At 42.6% G+C, this 20,461-nt stretch overlaps 1 long non-coding RNA gene across 3 annotated transcripts in view; it reads left to right on the forward strand.

Annotated features, from left to right (window-relative positions):
* Positions 1-7,461: 7,461 nt before the first annotated feature.
* The window catches only part of LOC121073390, a 58,625-nt gene continuing 45,625 nt past the window's right edge, over positions 7,462-20,461 (forward strand). For all 3 annotated transcript variants that reach the window (XR_005821678.1, XR_005821675.1, XR_005821677.1), the window contains exon 1: positions 7,462-7,554. This is a non-coding gene — a long non-coding RNA (uncharacterized LOC121073390). The remainder of the gene's footprint in view (positions 7,555-20,461) is intronic.

The raw sequence follows: 20,461 nt of genomic DNA on the forward strand, positions 1-20,461 counted from the left end.
TCTGCCCTGTTTCAGCCACTGCTGACAACAGTGCCAGCCGGTTAGCCCTGTCAGAAGGTTTCTATGCCTTATGATAGGGATGGGAATTAAGGTCTTCAGGGAGATGGAATCTTGCCCACAGGGCTTGTGTTTATATCACAGCATCCTGTCCACCTCCACAGCATCTCCATATGCAGTGGTGTGGTGCAGGAGAACTACTGGGCTGCTGGGGTGCCTGCCAAAGTCCAGGAAAGGAGCTCAGTGGCTCAGCAAACTCTAGATGAGTGTCCCATTTTCAACTGAAATGCTGTGGAATGTCTTCTGGTGTTATGAATGACTCCTCTGTGCAGGCCCAAAACATGCCACAGGCATCCTGCCTATAGAAGATAGAGCCTTTGCTTCAAACATTGAACCCACAGCCCTGGGACGCTCTGCTGTCTGAAATTTGCACTGAAAGCAAGGTGCCCAATTCTCATTTTAGCTTGAACATCCCAGGTTGATCATTTCCATGGACTTGAACTATGCCAAATAGTATTTGGTGCCAGAGCTGGCTCTGTCCTGTTCTGTTCAGCAGATGTTATCTCTGACTGTTTCTCATGGAGGTGTGTGTGCATGCCATCCAGTGCAGCCCAAAAGACTCATCCTTGAAGAGATACTTTGGTTTTATTTAACTTCTGATCAGTCAGCTGCAAAAATGGTGTGCATTTTAACATTGTAATCATAGGGCATCAGTGGCATCAAGTTGCTAGAAACACTTCACGTATCTTTAAATAGAAAGCAATGTTCATCAGATATGCAGTTGGCTCCACTTCTTAAAAGGATTAACTTTGTCCTTTGAACTTTGCCCCAAAATTATGAATAGGAGTAGGGTGTATGAAGCTCTCAGTTTGGACTGAGTCCAGCTTAGGCTGTAACCAGATCTGAAGTACTATTTTTTACAAGTAACTCTTACTCACCCAAGGAGCTCTGTTCACTTCAGTGGCATTACTAATGTGATTATGGGCTGCAAAATTGAGTGTTGTATATATGACTTGTAATTTGTTGAGGGAGGCCTCTGGAAAAATTTCTTCTTATTTAATTTTAATTAGCTCTGGCAAGACCCTTTTGCCTCTATAAGAAGACCAGGCCACAGAGGGAATTGGTAGAATGATCACGGGCAATCCCTACCACACAGTGTTGCATGCTAACGACACATTACTAAATGCAACGCTAATCTTTGGGTCGTGGGCTGGAGAGGGGCCTGGAAAAAAACGATCATAGATTTCAATTAAGAGGCACTTAGCATTGGGAAAATAACAGGGCTTCAGCTTATGTAATAACATACAGCAATTTTTGTTTGAATTAAGACTTATAGATGTTTTATGCCTTAGGATCTGTAACTCTTTAGTGCTTCCAGAGAATTAGTAATTCTCCTGTGAATTCTAGTGGAGTTGCTCAGAGGATCCTAGCCATTGGTTGCAAGAGAAGGCACCTTCAAAGCTGCTACAGAGATGTACAGATTGAGCAGCAGCCTCTCACTCCTCTGCAGCTTCTTCCCGCAAACCATTAGCATTAGCTTTTTCTGGAAGATGCACAACCAGGAGGGTGTCACTGGCACTTCACTGGGCCACCTTCCTGTCTGCTCTTTCAAGAGCTGTTGTTCAAACTAAAGCACTGCTGTGCTGTCTGCTGGGATGCCCCTGCCTCTGAGCAAAGCTGAACAGCTTTGGGGTGGGCCTCAAAGCATGGGCACCCACGGGTTCAGCTGGAATGGGTGGTCAAATTGCTGTCTTCAGCTGTTTGCCTCATCCCTCTATTGGAGGCTGTTTCCAGTGCATCTGGAAAAGACTTTAAGGCACCAGACAGTAAACTGTAGTGCTTCAGGAAGAGTTTCATGAGCAGTTAAGCCACTCCTACTGCAGTGGCTGCAACCTCTGAGAGAACAAGGGGGTGGGAAAGTGGGGAAGATGGGGAAGGGCAACCCACTCAGCCACCCCAACCCATTTACTGTTGCTCATGAGTGAGGTCTCCCAGCTTTCACCACACATATCAGGGATGGTGGCAGATGTAAAGGGACATCACTAAGGCTAATTTCTGCATTCCTAACTTTGGCTGTTAAAACATCTAGGGGCTCAGGGTGCATAAGAGCATCCTTTAAGGACTGGATGGGATGAAGATGGTTAGGAATTCACTGCACATGTTTTGAATTGTGGATCATTAGGTCAAAGTGCAGGGTTTTTTAAATATAAAGGCAGACTTCTACTGGGTGTTGTGGACATCTACAGTAGTTTTGTATTGGCATAAACTGGAGATGACCAGCCTCTTCCTTCCTCTCAAACCCCTGCCTGATTGCAGCTTTCAGTGACTAAGCCACAGGAATCCCACCAGATAAGTCTTGGAGACCAAATTTTGGAGAAGGGAAAGAACCTGGAGCATAAGTCTTTAAAAACTGATTGAATCTACAAATGTGTTTGTAGACATGTTTAGCATGAAGTTGATTTTTTGCCCTGTTGCCCTGGAATCTATCACCTTGAGTTGCCTCTGTACAAGTGGGTATGGAGATGAGTGAAAGAGGAAAGTTCATGAAAAATTGTGTAATGATATGGACATATGTAACCACACGACAACTCTGTCTTTCTGCCTCCTAAAGGTACAACAGGAAAAACTATGACTCTGAATTGTCTCCTGCCTATTAATACAAAAGTGCCATTCTTTCCTGTTGCAGTTCAGCTTTACAGGTGTCTGACTTGGGGCAATCTTGATTCAAATTGCCAGGATATAGATTTCACATAAGAATGTAGCTATAAAAAAGTATTGACTTAAAGGCACTGGTGAAAGTGAATTAAAATGGCATTCTTACACAAACACAACAGAACAGCCCTGTGGTACATTTCATTCTTGTCCTCTGTTTGCTTAGGATAATAGGAATATTATGGAGAGCAGATTGTCTCCCCATCATCATGTTGTGTCTGCGTTTCTGTTATAAACCCTATTTTGACCTTCTTTTGCTGAGGCTGTAGTATCATGAGTGGATTAAGTTGCCCTGGCTTCATGCCACTCTTTTCTGCCCCTAACATATCCTCCATCTCCCTTCCTTTGTACCAGCACAGCTCTTTGTATGTCCCTGCAGAGGAGTAGATTGGGGAACTGATCAGTATTAAATATTATATAATTTTGCTGGGCTAAAAACCTCCTCTCTGCTTTCACCAAAGCTTTTCCCTATCCAAGTTCAACATCTTGGATAGACACTGTGCAAAAATTGGATATTTTCTCTCAAGAGAAATACTTATATATCAATATTAGTTTTCATTTAAAGCTGGGAGAAAGAGACCAAATAATTAACTTGTTTCCCACAGAAATTACTATTAGGGAAAATGTAGAGTCAAAAACCTTAAAGTGGATGAGGGGTCCAGTCTGCAAAGCATTCAGCATGCTGCACCCCATTTTGCACAACAGCTGGGAAGCACCAGGGCCAAAGGCAAAGGAATATTAAGTTGACTTAATGCAGAATGCTTCTGTTCAGCTGGCCAAGATGAAATGTTTTGATTTCAGCTTAATGAGCCTGAAATGGAATAGTCAGCTCTCAGCTAACTGCCAGTGGATTATCTGTGTTGAAAAATATTTTTTTTTAGCATTGTATCATATGAACAGCTGAATCTGGAAATGAAATTTGTGGCTTTTACTTGGCCATGGAGAAGTCTTGCTGCCATGAAATACATTGGTGTGCTTAATTGCAATATTGTTCTATCTGTTTTCTGATAACCTACAGTTGTAATGCTTTCTGCAGCACTGCTAAGTGCCATTGTATCTGTTTACTCTTTTTTTAAAGTTCCACCTATGGGAATGGGGTGACTGAGAGAATTTTGGGTGCTGTTAAAATACAGAAAGAAACCATGGTAATATACGAATTAAATACAAATGAAACTCCAGAACAGGAACTTAAACATTTGTGTCAGAAGGAAGGTGAATATTTAATTCTTTTAAATGCCCTAGTTTTTGGAGGATAGGATCATCTGGGCTATCAGTAATAATTCATGTTCCAATAAGGACAACGTGATTTACCAACTAGCTGAGTAAAGATTCAGATATACACAGAAGTTAGTGTGTGATAATACAGCAGTGCACACCAGCTCAATTGTAGTGACCGTATGTGTGCCTTTAGTCCTAAAGTGGAAAATGTGATATCATTTCAGTTAGCTTTGCCCTCAGAGAAAGAGGATATTGAGCTAAAATTAACAGATTCATAGCTCATGGCCAGAAGGGACCATTATGATAATCAATCTGACCTCATGCATAACAAAGGTCACAGAAGCTTGCCCAGAAATTCCTTCAACAAGTCTATAAATTGTACCTTTTTTTTTAAAGATATAGACTCTTTAAATAAAGACTTCATGCGATGAAGTATTTATCGTGTTTAGTTTTCCTACTCTGATAAAGTCAGCAAACACTTAACAGAAGAATTAAGTTTATTTATATGCTGCTTTTGATTTAAAAACAAATAAATTTCACAAATTACAAATAGAAATATTTAGCATTGTTTAATTTTTATTTTGGGACATAAAGCATTTGTTTATAGCACTGGAATTATATGTGATTGCATCATGCTTGCATCAAGCAAACATTTTTGTTGTAGCTGGCGGTGGAACCATAGCAGATTTGCAGTGGTCAAGTTTGATGTTAAAATAAAATTGTAATACGAATATGCTTAGGAAGTCCCTAGTGGCTAATATGGCCACAATACATGAATTTCTGAGCCAGTTCATGGGAACTTTGTAATGAAATTGGCTAGAAGAGGAAAGTAAACAGAGGAAGACATCATGCTTTCTGGGAAAGTCAGGTTCACATGACAGAAGTAAACCTGCACTCCCAGTGAGTGCAAGTATGTTTTAATTAATGTTAAGTGACTTTCGTGAATGTACAATAGATACAAATTACAACATGTTAGTGAAACAACTAGAAATACATAGCAATTCTTTCTGTGTGCATTTATCTATCCATTTCATATGTAGCAGGAGGCCAAAAGTGCATCAACCAGGTTTGTGCTACTGTACCAGTTTAGACACTTGAGCGAGTGTGAACCTGTGTGGCTCAGGAAGGAGTAACAGTTGTGCCACGGCAGCTCGGAGCCCAGCGTGCCCTGGGAGTGCAGCAGGAACCTGCATGGAGCTGTGTTTGGCCAGGGTTGCTTTGCTGGTCACTCCTAAGCTGACCAAAATGGTCTTCACTGCAGTCTCAGAGGAGAGGAGACTGCAGAGAACCCATGGGCTCTCGTGCTCAGATAGCAAATTTCATAGAGCAGGGATAAGCTTTACAAGATGTTTGTACAGTGCCTAACTCAATGGAGCTCCAGTCTCAGCTGAGGCTGTAGTCACAAGGCTAATCTGCGTAATAACAGCTTGGACTATCAATTCACTGGTGTCTGCAAATCAGTGATGAGCAGAGATGATTTCACCTTCCTGGTGTCTTGCCTCCTCTCCTGAGGCTGAGGACAGCTCATCCCACTGAAGTCTCATTGCTGACCACAGATTGTCAGCTTTGCTGTCTCCCATTCCCTGTAAAATAACATAGGGGCTGGAAAATAACCCAATGTTAAACAGCACCGCAGCACTGGAAGCCTTTTCCTGCTCCCAATTTTATGACCTTAATTAACACAAGCCAATCCATAAATCAGATCAACACTGGGAGATAACAATGAATCATGCTGAAGGCAGCTTTAATAGGAGCCTAAGCCCTGAAGAAGTGGACAGTACCGGCATTTTAAGTGCACGTGTGAGGTTGAAAGGGAACAGATGTCCAACTGGGGCTGCTGCCTGTGAGGGTAAGTCTGCAGGGCTGTTGGATTTCCAGAGAGAAACCTGTTTTGACATCTTAATGGCAAGAGTGTCTGGCCGAGGCCGATGGAGTGGTGATAAATACTGCCTCCCTCCCTGTGCGACTGCTGGGCAAGGGGGGGAGCCTTGAGGTTCAGTGTGTCTGGCCGAGTGCCGTCACCACCTCGCGGGGTGCTGAGCGGGTCGGGGCAAAAGGGAAGGAAAGCTGTAGGAGTGGCTGTCTGGAGAGCATGAGAAACCAAAGGGGAAATGTAGATGGAAAGGAGGAATTTCAGGCTTTCCCACCACAGCTTCAACTGGTAACTTGCCAGCAGCCAAGTGCAGAGTGCATGCAGAGGAGCAGACAGACGCGGCCTTCTTTAATATAGCCAAGGAGGGGCAGCAGGAATGGCAGGTCCTGTGACTTGCAAGCTCTTAGAGACCAGCTCCCTCTGTGTGGGGTGGCTGGTTTTCCTGCAGAGCCTTCTATGGCTTTTCCAGATGGGAGAGGCTAGGGTATCGAGGCTGCTTTCAGGTTGTGCTTGGAAAAGTGAGGCAGAGAGGATGGCTCCCAGGAAGCCCAAATCACCTGTGTCCCCTTTACTGGGAAGAAAATACGGTCCTTTCCAACCACCTGTCAGGCAAATAGAGCTGAAAGTCAAGCTGGTTGATTGCTTGCACAAAGAGGTTACCAACAAAAGAGCACAGACAACTTATACACACATGTGCCAGTTTCCTGAGGCAGGTTTTCCTCATTCTTCCTGACCGAAACTGAACAGACAATTCTCATGCCAGTGCATAAGCAGGAATAGTCTCCAGGTTGTCTGCTCTTGGGCTGGTTAACTCACCAGCACAATTATTTTTATGTGTTTGGTTCTGCAGGGCTGAGTGAAACACAGTAAAGTGGAAATTCATTCTGGAGTGAGCTGCTGCAGCTCTGGTTTTCACAAGAGGCAGATCAGATTTTGCAGAGAATCATCGCCCCTGTAATGAAGGGTAATTGATGGGGCTGAAAAGGGACCTCGGAGTGCAAACTCTTCCAGTTCTGGGACTGTAAGACCCTTCTGTGTGATCCCTCACACAGATGCCTCTGTCCTTTTGAAGGAGAGGCTATGAGGAGTCATCTCTTGTAATCAGTGTCTTGGTGCTCTGTTCAGCAGATTTGGAGGGTGTCCAGCTCCTGCTTTTCCTGAGCCATAGCCAATTGACAGGCTATCGCTAGAGCAATGGAAAGGAACCTTTATTATGGTGGGGGATTATTTAAGGCAGTGTGCGAAGGCCATTGGGACTATGCTGAATAGGGAGTAAAAAAAGGCCAGTAAAAGAATTTTAAGATGATGCTGTTCAGCTTCCTACCAAACTTTTGTTGCTTTTCTATGGGCTCTTGAATGTGATTTGGGCAGTGATCAACTGAGATGGCTCCTCTTGCAACCCTCCTACAGCCAGGAAAAGGGAGCTGACAGCGATGCTGGGATTGACCTTAGTACAGCCTGATGAAAAATGAAGCTCTTTGGGATCCTTCCAGTATTCTGCATACCTCTGGCACTCAGTGTATTTCCCACCCATAGCTGAGCTCTGGTGAAAAAGAAAGAGGATCGGGTATGGTATATCGTGAGAGTACTGTTCTATGACATCCCTGGGTCTTCACAAAGGTTGGCTGTGACCTCACTCCCTGAAGTACCTGTAACTTCATCAGAACACCAACCTCACTGATAGCTGAAGGATGAATATCACAGGGCTGGAGCAGCAAGTTGGTTTTCTGATGCAGGGACTCAGCTAAGCCATTGTGAGTATAGTGAGCAGATACAGTGAGAAAAAAAAAAGGAAAAATTTTAATTTCAATCAGACTTGAGATCTAACTGCAACAAAGTTGCTCTTGAGTTAGTTTGCTCATGTTAAAACTTTCCACCTCTTTTTTCTTTTTTAAGTCTAGGTCATTTAAAATGAAAATTTCCATTTTGTAAACAGAATTTTAACATGTCAACATGAAATGTTTCAGCATTTTCAGAATAAGATCTTTCATTATGGTGTCATTAAGAGCTTTTTATTTATTTTTATTTTTTATTTTTTTGGAGGGGCAAACTATTTGACATAATCTTGCCAGCAGTTGTGAAGCTCCCTTGAGGATATGATCTGATCTGCAACAGAAAGAGGGCATATGATATAGAACTTAGCAATGGAGTCTCTGTAGTCCAAATAGTATAGAACAGGATATGTTAATGTGTATAGACTTCTTGTGGGTGTATACTTGCCAGCTTGTTGCTTTATGAGGTTTCAGGGAGAAACGAATGCAGTAAGGAAGCTAAAAACCCAGCCTTTATAAAGACCTCGATGAAACTTTCAGCTTCCCTTGTGAAGACCTCACTGTATTCTCTATAGCAAATATTTGACATCGTAAATCATAGAATAGTTTGCTTGCCAAAATAGCTGATAGCCAGATCTTCAGATGACAGCGCCATGCAGGTACCCTGCGTGAATCTCCTCCAGGATGGGAGGTAGCCAGCCCCAGTCACTCTGGAAATATGGAAACCAGGATTTCAAGGCACCAACAGCCTCTTGTTCAAGCTCAACCCTGTAGGTCTGTATTTCAAGCCACAGTAGTGTTTACACTGCCAAAGCTTTCCCCCTGACTAAAGTCTGTTTGGTCAATCTCCTAACCATTGCCCTGGGGCGCTGGGTGTCTCACAGAGATTGCTAAGGGGGTGGGTGGGCAGAGCTCTGTTATTTTTCTTTTTGCTCTTGCTCCTATGGTTTGTCTCCAAGTATGCATTTCCTTGCTGAAGGAGCCTTCAGATACCCACTACTTGGGAAGAGGGTTAAGGACCTATTTTGGTTTATAGCACATAACTTCTGTTCCTCCCCAGAGCCTTCTAAACAAATTTCTCATTGAGTTAGTCCCAAAATAGATCCTGCTCTCTCTACTGTCCAAAAGCAAGCTTTGCATTTTTTTCTTCTCCTCAGATTGTGGGTTTTCTTTCAGTTCAGCCCTGTGGATAGCAGGAAAGCTCAGGGAGTACTTGCCATGCCCTGCCAACCCAAACTGGATTTATTATAGATCAAATTAAGAAATGCTCAAATGACTTGAAACTTCAAGGCCAGGAACTGTATGAACACTTGGCAAAGCACACAGGAGGGTCTCCTCGTCTTCCAGTCAGATCAGGCAGGGAGTAACAGAGTTTTATAAATAACAATTGTAAGAATTAGTGTGGAGTGGAAGGACCTATGTAGGGAACATATCAGGGATTCATCTGGGGGGGATGTATTCATGATTCTTAGCATTTTATGATGGCTAGAGATCTCCCCAGCAGGCCTTACTGAAAGGCTGTGTCAGGGACATGTGCTAGGACTGTAGAGTGAGCAGGGTATGTGTGGTCTAAATTCAGGACACAGTCCACAGGTAGATAATGGTGCCCTGGAGGCTCCATCGCTGGGATGGGAAGGGGTCATGGCAGGCTCCTTCCCCTTAGGCAGCCTGGAAGAGGAGCTGAATGGGCTGCATTATGGCCCATGGGACCTCCAGGACCATATTTCACCTAGCACCCACTGAAGGTTTGTTATTTCATCCCTGAAACATTGCAGTGTAAATCATGGTCCAAGCAGAAATGTGCAATCAACATCCTTATATTAATCTGGCTTTTGGTTGGAGGGACTGCTGATTGAAGCTCTCCATACAAACAATTGGTAGGGTTGGGTAACAGATGTTGTGCTTGCATTGCTTATTTAGATAGCCTTGCTCATGAAGCATTTCGTAAATGCAGCACTGGCCAGGTTGTGCTGCAGGATGGAAAGTATTAGCATGGGGCTGTGGGGATGGAGTGGGGAGCTGCAGCTCACGGGGGCACCGGGGGCTGCAGGCCATGCCAGTGTCTCTGTCCTGTGCCAGCAGCACTGGGCAAAATGGTTGGTGCATGGGGCAAGCATGAGCCCTGCTTTTGGCGGGGGGAGTGATGTCAGGAATTGCACAAACCCATGGTGGCTCACAGGGACAGAGGTAAGGGCACAGTAAGACAGATGCAGCTTGTAAAGTGGCACTTTTACCACTTTTTTTTTTCTCTGTGGAGTTCAGATCATTGGTGCAGTTTGTATGGCAAAGACCTCATTTCCCAACCCGAAGTTGGCAGGCTGAGCACTCACCAGCTCTCCTCTACGGTCCTCGTTGGCCAAATTGTGCCCACCCAGGGCATGGGTGGCCAAGCTTGACCCTGGGGCTAGCAGAGTTGACTGTGACCCGTGTGTTAGTAAAGCTGCCTACGCAGCTGGCTGGGAGGGCACTGGACACCCCCTCTCCTTGTGCTTAGACAGCTTTTGGTGTGGTTCAAAGCCAAGGCAGGCCTTTATCAGGCTGAGAGCAAATTCTTGGTTCTGGTATTTATGCTAGTATGGGACATCAGATCCTCTGGCAATAAGTCATGAACTGGCAACATGTTAATTAGTAAGAGATAGCTGCACAGTCACCATTTCACAACCAAAACATGGTGCATGTTAGAAATGGTGCTTCAGCTTTGTTAGTCTCTGAGGGTCAGAAAGGAGCAGGCTTGCATGGGTGCTCTGCTCTGTGAAGTGCACTTGGGACGGCAGGAATGCTTCTCTGGGTTTCACTGCCCCCTCTGGTGCTGCCGTTGCTGCTCAGCCAAGTCTCCCACTGGCTTCAGAACAGGACCCTCCAACCCTTTATATTAAATCATTTCCCCTTATCAACAAAACTAATTTATTGCTATATTGGGAAGAAAAACATAAACAGCAGATAAATCTGCCATTCTAAAATGTTTCAAAGATAACAGATCAAACATTAATTTAGTCCCTGGGACTTTTTTTTTCTTTTTAATAAAAAAAGAAAAAAAAAAAAGGCATGCTTTATTTACAAAAGAGGTCTTTGATGTATAGCATACATTTATTACAAGTGTATTTTTTCCATTGGTAATGGGATTTTCAACAGCAATAGGATATGTTTTAATAATTAAAGGGATTTAGCTTCTCTACACAGACAGCCAGCTTCTGTTCTCACTTACAGACTACAAATCACCCATAGCTTCAGTGATGTTGCTGCTATTAGCTTGGTATAAAACCAAGGTTTGTAAGACTTGCAGCAGGCCTGTTGTGGTTTTGATTTGTGGCCACTTCTGGTTACTTTCCAGTGTTAACTGTAGCAGAAATCTTGCAGTGCCAGGGGGGAGCCAAGCTTGCTGTGGTTTCTGGGCCACTGTGCGAAGTACAGATGCTGGGATAAGCAACTAAGCTGAACCTCTGGTTTTCCCTAAGGGATCTAATCTGCGAAAGGGGATCAAGCTCAGAATTAGAGTCTGGCATTTCTCTTGGGCCACCCCATAACATGGGAAACTCAGGCACAAGTTTTGGTTCATTTTCATTAGAATGGGTCTTTTCAACACTTGGATCTTGGGGTGTGTGCCCTACAAAACTTGTATTGGCATGTAGGGAGTCGATTCAGGTTCCACTCAGGCATGAATGTGCATGCTTGGTTCAGCTGAAAGTCATCACTGCTTTATCTTCCTTCTGTGGGGACACGCTTGGCTCTTCTATCTTTTCCTGACTCCTCTCAAACCCCAGACAGAGATCTTGCTTGTCTTCACCTCCTGTATTCACTGTCAGCAGCCCCAGGGAGACAACATCCCATCCCACAGCAACTCTAGGAAGAAGCTAGCCATGGTATTGCTCTGTGCACATGCAGTCATGGCTTAAAATTGATCTTTTGTTGATTTGTCATTATCACAGGGTACCAAAATGGTTTTCAGCCAAGAATCAGGTCTTCATTTTGCTTGGCATGGAAGGGCTGCAGTGCATTGTAAGTCCCATGAAAGACTCTTACTGAAGCAAAAGTGGCTGAGGGGACTTACTATTAGTGCTGCTGCCATGAACCTGCCGTTCTCCAAAATCTGTCAAGTCCCTTACTTGAATCCCTGTGCTTCCTTGTAAGCATGCAAAGAGGCAGGTGGAGAGGGCCCTCTCACCCTTTGGGACACAACCTGTTTCTCCTTACTCAAAGGGTTTTATGAAGTCGCAATTCTACAGTGCTTGTTAAATAGGTGGGAAGCTGAAACATGAGGGGTCTTTCTTCAGGAAAGTGCTTACCTATGTGCTAGCAATTTAAACCCTGATTCTTTGGTCATGTACAGAGCTGAATTCCTGCCAACATCATCTGGGTACCAACATGTTCTTTAGTGACTGCTGGTGGCTTTTATTCCGACAGACAGGAAAGAGAAATTGTTCATAAGTCCTGTCAAATTGTTTGTCCCATCTCCTTTTTCTGCTGGTGACCAGTATGAAGTGCTCCAAAAAAAAGCCATAAGAAATCATAGGAAAATTCCTGGTGAATAGTGGATAAAAATTACCAGAGGATTATTCTAATTTTGGTTAGATGGTGCTTTTTTAATGCCCCAATGTAGAGATGGGCTTATACCTTTCTGCATTTTCAAGTGATTTCCAACTAGTCTGACTGTGGTTGTTCCCATTATTTGTATGTATGTGTAGTTAGCTTCTGACTCTCATTCTCAAGGATCCAGTGGAAAAGAATTCCAGAGGATAATGATGTGTTTTGTAACGAGAGTTACTCCACAATGAAGAAATGAAATCAGATCACTGGCATATCCATCCAGGTCCTTCTTACCTCTTAGTTTCCTTCATAAACATGTCTCAGCACAGGCAACCACCACAGATTGGTGAAGCACATTCTAGAATTCAGGAATTTGCATTCCTCAGAGGTTTACCTGGCAGGCCAGCTATGAAAGGAGATGGATTTCAAATGGGACACTTCAGGAGAAAAAAAAAAAAAAAGGAAAAAACAGATATTTAGTCTTGGGTGTTTCCTGCAAGTTTCTCCCAGCTGGGAGGTGACTGTAGTGTGGCTTCTCGTGCCAAAGGGCAACCCAAGAAGGACAAAGACTGGTGTGTGAATCTGCGTTAGGCTGCAGTGTGGTGTCTTCCTTTCCATCCCTGTCATGCAGGAAGGCTGGAGGGCTTTCACATATAAGAGCAGAGAGGGGAGGAATGTAATGAGTAGTGGCATGACCTTATGCCGGAGCCAAATTAAGCAAAGTTTACAATCCCTGTCTTGGTTGAGGAATGGTGTTTTTCAAGAGTCAAAAAAAGATACTGATCTGTCCATCCAACTAGAGGTCTTTTAAAAAGAGCTACATCCGATTTCACGTTCTACTTACCCTCAGCTTTAAGCCTGGTCTCCAACATGGACTAAAATTGAGTTCTTTAAAGTTAAGCCTTTTGTGTGGCCTGTAGGGATATGTGGATCGATTCAGAGATCCCAGGCAGAACCTTTCAGCCTTGCTAATGACTCCTCAGCGTTGAAGGGCATGTCACTTAACACTCAGCCCCAGTTTTACACTGCTAGAGCACCGCCATGAACTTCATTGGGTAGCGTCTGGTCTTAGGTTTGGGACATTCCTCATAAAGCCTGGCACTTAACCTCAGCTCTGACTGTTGTCATGTGAACAGCTCCATTTATATCCTTCTTTACATATTGTGCTTCCAACTTTTTATAACTGCAGAGAAAGCAGCCGATGTCTGTTTCCCACCCAAATCATAACAGAAGAGTGACTTCGTGGTGATTCCCGGCCCTTTCTCTGTTCAGCGGGAGGATCCTGTGTGTTTGATCTGTATCTGATCTCCTGCTGGAAAGACCAAAACATTGTGAACAAAACAGCCCCAACGGGAAGCCTGAGCTTTCCAGCCAGAGCCGCGACTGGGAGCTTGTGGGGCTGGAGCTGCAACGGGTTTAGCAGGCACAATGGCCATTGTTGTGCACTTAACATGCCCTGCCTGCAATGCAATTGCCCTTGGTTCTTTTGTGCCGAGCAGAATATGATTTGAGCCAGCACAAATGGCTCTCAGATGTTTTCATTCGTGTAAATGAGGCAGTCAAGTATGAAACAAGGCAGTTACAAGCTGATCAGCCTGAGACCTGAGGCAGAAAGCTTTGGGCAGCAGAAATAGCTTTGGACAAAGTCATGTTTGCTGTGCTGGTGGGCCCTAGAAAGGCTAGTGCTGATTTGCGAAACACGACTTTAACACATCTTCTATAGGTAGGGCTGGCTAGAAGATCTTTTAATGGAAATAAAAGCTTTTCCTGAAAAGTGAAGATTTTCACCAAAATGAAATAGTGTGTAATTGCAAGTTTTGTTCCTCCTGAACAGATTTTTTTTTGGAATAATTTTATTTCCATGTGGAAGTGTTATTTCTACTCAGAAAGTAATGCTTCCACATAGTTCCATCACTGTTCCAACTGGCAAAGGTTAGAATAAAAAAAAAATAGCTGGTTTTCAACTGACAACGGCTAAAAGACAGTCTGAGGATGGGGAACAAAGTGAGTCTTTGTTTTCTCACCCTTTCCCCTGCCCAATTTTTCTTGTTTTCCTACAGGGAAGCCATTATTTCTTGATAGGGAAATCTGAACTTAAGTTTTCTTAGAAATTACCTTTTCCTAGAGAACAGAATTTTGTTCATAGGATCTCAGAGATTCAGATTCAGGTTACAACCCCATCTCCTCTTGTTTAGTTTAAGTTCCACTCCAGACTTGTCTAAGGTACCTTTTCTCACTGAAATCCTTCTACGCTGAGTTGACTCAGCAGTAATTGCTGTGTTACCTGCTTGGTTAGCCAAAGGATCAGAATGTGTAGAGATGGGTTTTGTATCTTAACAAAATGTGAGGAGAAAAAAGTTAAGTATTTCAGAGCGAAGGAAAAGTATCTGGTTTATACAGGGGTGATTTAAGCAGGCTGTGGGTTCAGTGATACCATCTCTCATGAAGTCTGTCCAAGCCTGCCCTGCAAGCAGGCTGGCTGTGCCCTTTTGGGGCTGTCCCTGAACCAATGATGATCTAAACTGTTGGCAGGATTTGCTGGCTTGTCTGGATGCTGTGTGATTTCAGCTTCTGAATGAGTTGATCCGTCTGCCCAGTCCATGGCCATAAGACCTGCCTGATAACTCACGATACTGCCAAACTGAAGATCTCTTCTCAGTGACCTTTCCCTTAGCTACTACACCCATCTACAGTGCTCTGTCCTTCTCCACATATATTTTATATTATACGTGTTGGTACTTAGTTTAGATGAACCCTCTCCCAGTACTCTAGATATTCAATAGCACAGTGAACTTTAAGCTGCTGATTCATCTAACACACAACCGAGCTGATGAATCATGTAAAACTAGTCAAAATATGTGTCTTTTTCCCACCATAGAAACTTTTGCTTTCTTTTTAGGAATTTACTTCAAACTCTGAAAACTTAAAATACTTTTTTTTTTTTTTCCCTGAAAGGTGAACAATTTTTTTGGCAGAAAATAGCTTCCCGACACCAGAAACTACCAATTCCTACCTGTCTCCTTTAGCCTTTTGCTACCAACTTCTCCATGCAATAAATTTTGGTAAACATTTTTTTATTTGTTAAATACAAGCTTTTGAAGAAAAAAAATAGTAAAAATGAACCATTTTCTGAGCTGTCCTGATGTTCTGTACTCATTTACAGATCTCTAATGTAAGGAAATGTCAAGAAGAAAGTGAGACTAGTTTAATGGACTATTACGCAGAACTTGTGAACTAAATATCTCTGTACATCCAATGTTGTAAAACTCATGTTTGGCATATCATAAATCTGAATTGGAATTTTAGCGTCTGTCTACTTCAGTCCTACCAGGAGTACCCTTAAAGCACTTAGGAAATCTTATGTATAAACTCAGTACAAAATGATGGGTCTGAGGTTTCCCCATACTAAGAAGTTCTTGACCATGGGCTAAAATGGCCCATGAACCACTTTTAAGAACCACTCTTGAGTGTACTGTGCAATTGGCAGCAGCACATGCTCATTGTAACCCTTGCTTCTGTCTCCGTGTTGTTGTTGTTCCTGAAAGGAGCTTCCCCCTCTCAGGAGAAAGATGATACAACAATATCAGGAGATGACACAAAGGCACCTCCATGTTATGTATGTGCACACTGTGGTTCTGAAATTGCACTCAAGCTCTTTTCCCCCTCAGGGCAAAATCATAAAATGTGTAATAAAATATTGCTGTGAATATGTGTCTGCCTGAATTCGTTGCTCTCCCTGTGACATGTGAAATGGCTAATTAGAACTTTGTGACACAAGATCAATATAACTCACATCCTTTGGCTAGCTCTGTATTATAAATACTCATATATAACATGAGTATTTTCTAATTCTCCCTGTTATTCTTCCTCTGCTTCCCCGCTGCTTCTAGGCTCTGTGGACAGTCATTGCCAAAGGATGAATCAGCATCTGGGTCCAGCCAGAGCCCCAGGATTATTCATGCTACATATTACCTTCGGATGATCTTGAATTCCGCAGTGACCCTAATCAATCCTTTTGCTGCCAGTGAAAGGAGCCACCACTCCAACTTAATAAGAGAAAAATAGTTTTAATTCTTTTTTGTTGTTGTTATTTTCATGCAAATGTGTGCTGCGTTTGGATTTAACAACAGCAACAAAATCTCCCCTTCTTCCCTTATTTTAATAATGAAAATGAATTTGAGAAAGCTTTCATTTTTCTTTTGCTCTAGAAGCTGCCGAACATTTTGATTAAACTTTCAAGCAATTTTACTAAAGTGACTGAGCCTGGAAGTTTTCAATCATTAAAATGAATGTTTCAGAAATTGTAGTATCTTCATACTTGGTATTTACACCAGGACACTTATATAGTCTTATCACCAGAATTCACTTTAATGCATTTAGGGGATACAAGCATATTTTTCATCTGCATTTAGAGTTGTGTTCTGGTATGCCATAGTTTACTCTCCATTAATAGGGTTACACTGGATAATATGTCTGGGGCAACACTCTTGACAGCTCACCAAAAGGTCCTGTGAGGCATGGGTTCAAACTCAGCTAGGCTAATTAATTCACTATGAGGTAATATGCTCGTATTAGCTCAGGCTACAGACACTACATTGGGAAATAAATTCTGATTACATTCCATCAGGCAGTGCAGCTTTCTGATTTAGATTCCTTTAAGTTCATTTTCTCTTAGATCTGTTTATCCCTAACCTATGCAGTTGAGGATAAACAAACTTTGGTGCAGATTCATCAGAGTAGATCTGATTTTCAACTTGCTACATCATCTTGCTAGCTGCTTTTGCTCTGTGCTTGGTGTGAACTATTGCCTTGTGAGACCCTATACCCATGTATAGGGGAAGGGATGCAAGAAGACAGCCGGAGGCAGCTGAATGCCATGTGCCCGTATATACACCTGCTTGGCTTAACCATGCTCTGGGTTGATTCTGTAAAGGTGAGCCATGTATTTACATGGTAGGAGCAAGACCAGGTCTAAACGAAGCTAGAGGAACTGTGCTTTAAATGACAGAGGGAGCTGAAAGGAGCCACTGAAAATAGATCTAACAACGTTGTAGGTTCCCTCTTTGATTTTGGCCCTCTGGAGACTGGTGACCTGCCTAGAATTATCAAACCTATCCATGGTGGAAATGAGATCTGTACTCAGGAGCTCTTCTATCTCAGTCATCTCTTTCACCTCATTAGAGAGGCAAGTGTGGTCTTGAGGATTAAGAAAAATTACTTTACAAGCACTAGAGAATGGAATATACCCCTGAATTACCCCTGCTACGTAACTTTAGGAGTCCAAGGAGGTAAAATGTATTGTGGGACTCTGTTAGCATTCTTTAAGAGCAGTTTCATTTCATACTGGGGGAATCTAGTGACATATTGTAGACAGGAGGAAAATGACATTTATTAGCACTAAAAGCTGTTTGTTATATGGCTGAAAATGTTTTGGCTCCACTGGAGTTTAAACTTGTCTGACTGCTTGAAAAATCTTCAGGTTTAATATAGCTGATTCAAACTTGCAGTCAAAGGTCTGTGTAAAACCCTCCTGTGGGATAAGGATCTTGGTTTACAGTGTCTTAAGAATGATTCTAACCACATGCCACATCAGAAGACGATGTAAAGGTGTCTGTTTCTGCAGAGATCAGATTGCCTTGAGTATCAAAATTGCAAATCAATTTCAAATTTGATAAATAGGCATTATCCACCAAGGGGTTCTGCTGGGAATTAGTAGTTAGTCTTGCTTTTGTGCTATCTCTTTCATAAACTGAAGAACATTTCATTTCATTCAAAGAAAAAATACAGCAGTGATTAAGTGAACAAACAGGAAATAGAAAGAAAACAGAAGAATTAGGCAAAGGATCTTTCAGAAAATGTTTATCTTGGTTTATATATTTTCATCCCATAGCTTGTAGGTTCTAAGGCCAGAAGCAATCACTGTGATCACCTAATCGGATTTCTTGCAGAACACAGGTCTGATAGCTCACTTTGTGAGTTCAGCATCAATTCCAGAAATCCTTGTTTGGGTTGAACCTATCCAGAGCAGGAACTTGACTCTATTATTATTTTTTTTAATCTCCTGTGGAATCATTTTACCCCTCTGGTAAGTCCTTTTTAAAAGCTAAAGCCCCTAAGGCCAGACAGTGTTTTGTTTCCATCAACATAAATCAGAACAGCCTCAGTGGAACCAATAGTTATTTCATATTTTCATTTGGGGAAATTCTGATCTCATGCTGTCCTCAGTTAAGAGTAAAATGAATGGAATTAAACTCTGAATTGCCCTGTTATGTGACCACGTCTCCCTCTTATGCCTGATCTCAGTGATTACAATCCCAATGACAGCAAAAAGAATTTTCCTTTTCCTCAAAAATGCCTTGAACTGTGCTGTCGATGGCTGCAGTTGTTGCTGCATCCAGAATGTGGTTGCTTACATGTGCTTGTTCTGTGCCCTGTTGTGCCAATAAATTGCCTTTAGTTTTGATCAGGGATCGATAAAGTTAAGATCAAGCGATGTTGTCTTTTGGAAAGTGAATAGCAATTGTGTAGTGGGAAACTGAACAGAAGGCACCTTGCATAGAAGATCATTCATCCATAAAAATGTTATTTTTGCTTTAGAGAACATATAAAGCTAGGGCAAAGGGGGGATCAAGATTCATTGGCTACCAAAGAAAATGTTTTCTTTTTTAGTCTGAGCGATCTGTTTTTTAACTGACAACCCTCAGAGAAAGGAGTGTGATGCAGGGCGAAGCAAAGAGTCATCCCTCGTCCGCCAGGGGAGGAACAGCTCATTACCACAGGCAAAGCTAGAGTTCAGGCTTGCTTATTTTTGGCTTTAAGTTCCTCAGTTGTGGGAAACAGCTTTTTCATTCTTGTACTTTTAATAAAATCTGCACATTGTTATTTGCCTCGCTCTGGTGAGGGTCTGGATTGATGTTGTGATGTGATCTTTGCCAAATTTGTATCATTCTTTTTTATATATTTGTTCTTCTTTTGACGAAGGCAAAGGATCTTGTTTTGAAACCCCAAAGACTTTCCCAACATGTGGGGGATGAATAAATACTCAAAATGTCTACAACTGCTGTTACTGCTACAGCTGCCAGGTTTAGAAATGAACAAAGTATGTGTGCACATGCGCACATGCCTCTAAGTGTGAGAGGCAGAGAGAAATACATTGTGGGCACTCTTGGGGTCAGGAGAGATCTCTAATAAGAAACACATTTTACAGGCAGCAAGAGAATTATTTTTACCGTACACATTTACAAGTCCTCAGGCAGTGAATTTTGTTGTACGGATATTTTTAAGGCTAATTATTTATAGCATGCAGGGCTTGAACCTGCAGCTTTTAATTTGGCAGAACTCCTGTTCACTTCCAGGGGTGCTTTGCAGAGTGTATGTGGTGGAGGGGAGGGAGGAATGGGATAGGTACGTGCTGGTTACGAGAGGTTGTAGACATCCCTGCTATCTTCAATGAGAACAGAGCTTCTGTCTCCAGTGGCAGATTTTACATGGATGTGGGAGGAAGAATAGTTCATAAAGCTGTGCGGGTGACCAGTGCTGGGATGGGGTGGCTGGGAAGAAAAGAATGGCTCAGAGGAGGATTTCATTGCCATCATTACCATAAAACTTGCCTGATTTTTAACTCAGTTTTTGGCATGGCACTTTAAAGCAGACTTTTATGGGGTATCCCACACAAATTTTACAGTGCTCCCACACAAACCACACTGAGTGGATCTGAGTGTTTTAGTCTTTAGATCTTAGCACTGTAATCCTGAATATTGTCCTTTATACAGAAAGGGAGAGCAGGACGAATCTCTCTGTCAAATTTCCATCCAACACCAGATCTTTTTCATTGAGAAATGGAATTCAATCAGCTCTTTTGATCAAGGAAATTTGAGAGCTGCAGCACAGCAAGAAGAGGACTGGGAGCACCAAAGACATAAGCTTTCTGAGTTAGAAACCAAATTTGTGCTGTACTGAGTGTGCTTAACATGAGTGGGTTCTCTTCAAGCTGGATGCTTCTAGGCAATTGAGAGGATGAGGATGTTGCTTATATTAACAGCTTCACGGGGGTTTTGTTTTGCAAAATACTGTTTGATGACTTGAGAGCAGCTGGGTCCTTTTAGCTTTCAACAAGCCTTTAATAGGACAACTTTCACTGGCACAGGCTTGTGCTTACGGCCTGCAAATGAGTATATTTTTCTCCCTGTATAATCAGCATATATAGAATTTGTACCCACCCGTGGAGGACTGCAAAAAACTCAGTTGACTTCTCTGTCCAATCACAGCTAGTCAAGCCAGGCTGTTTCTCTCCAGTCAATAACACTTAAAATAGATAAGATAATCAAAACTGTGGGCACCGGTTTGAACTCAATCAATTATTTCC

The sequence above is a fragment of the Cygnus olor genome, chromosome 7 (assembly GCF_009769625.2).
Source record: "Cygnus olor isolate bCygOlo1 chromosome 7, bCygOlo1.pri.v2, whole genome shotgun sequence".
NCBI lineage: Eukaryota > Metazoa > Chordata > Aves > Anseriformes > Anatidae > Cygnus > Cygnus olor.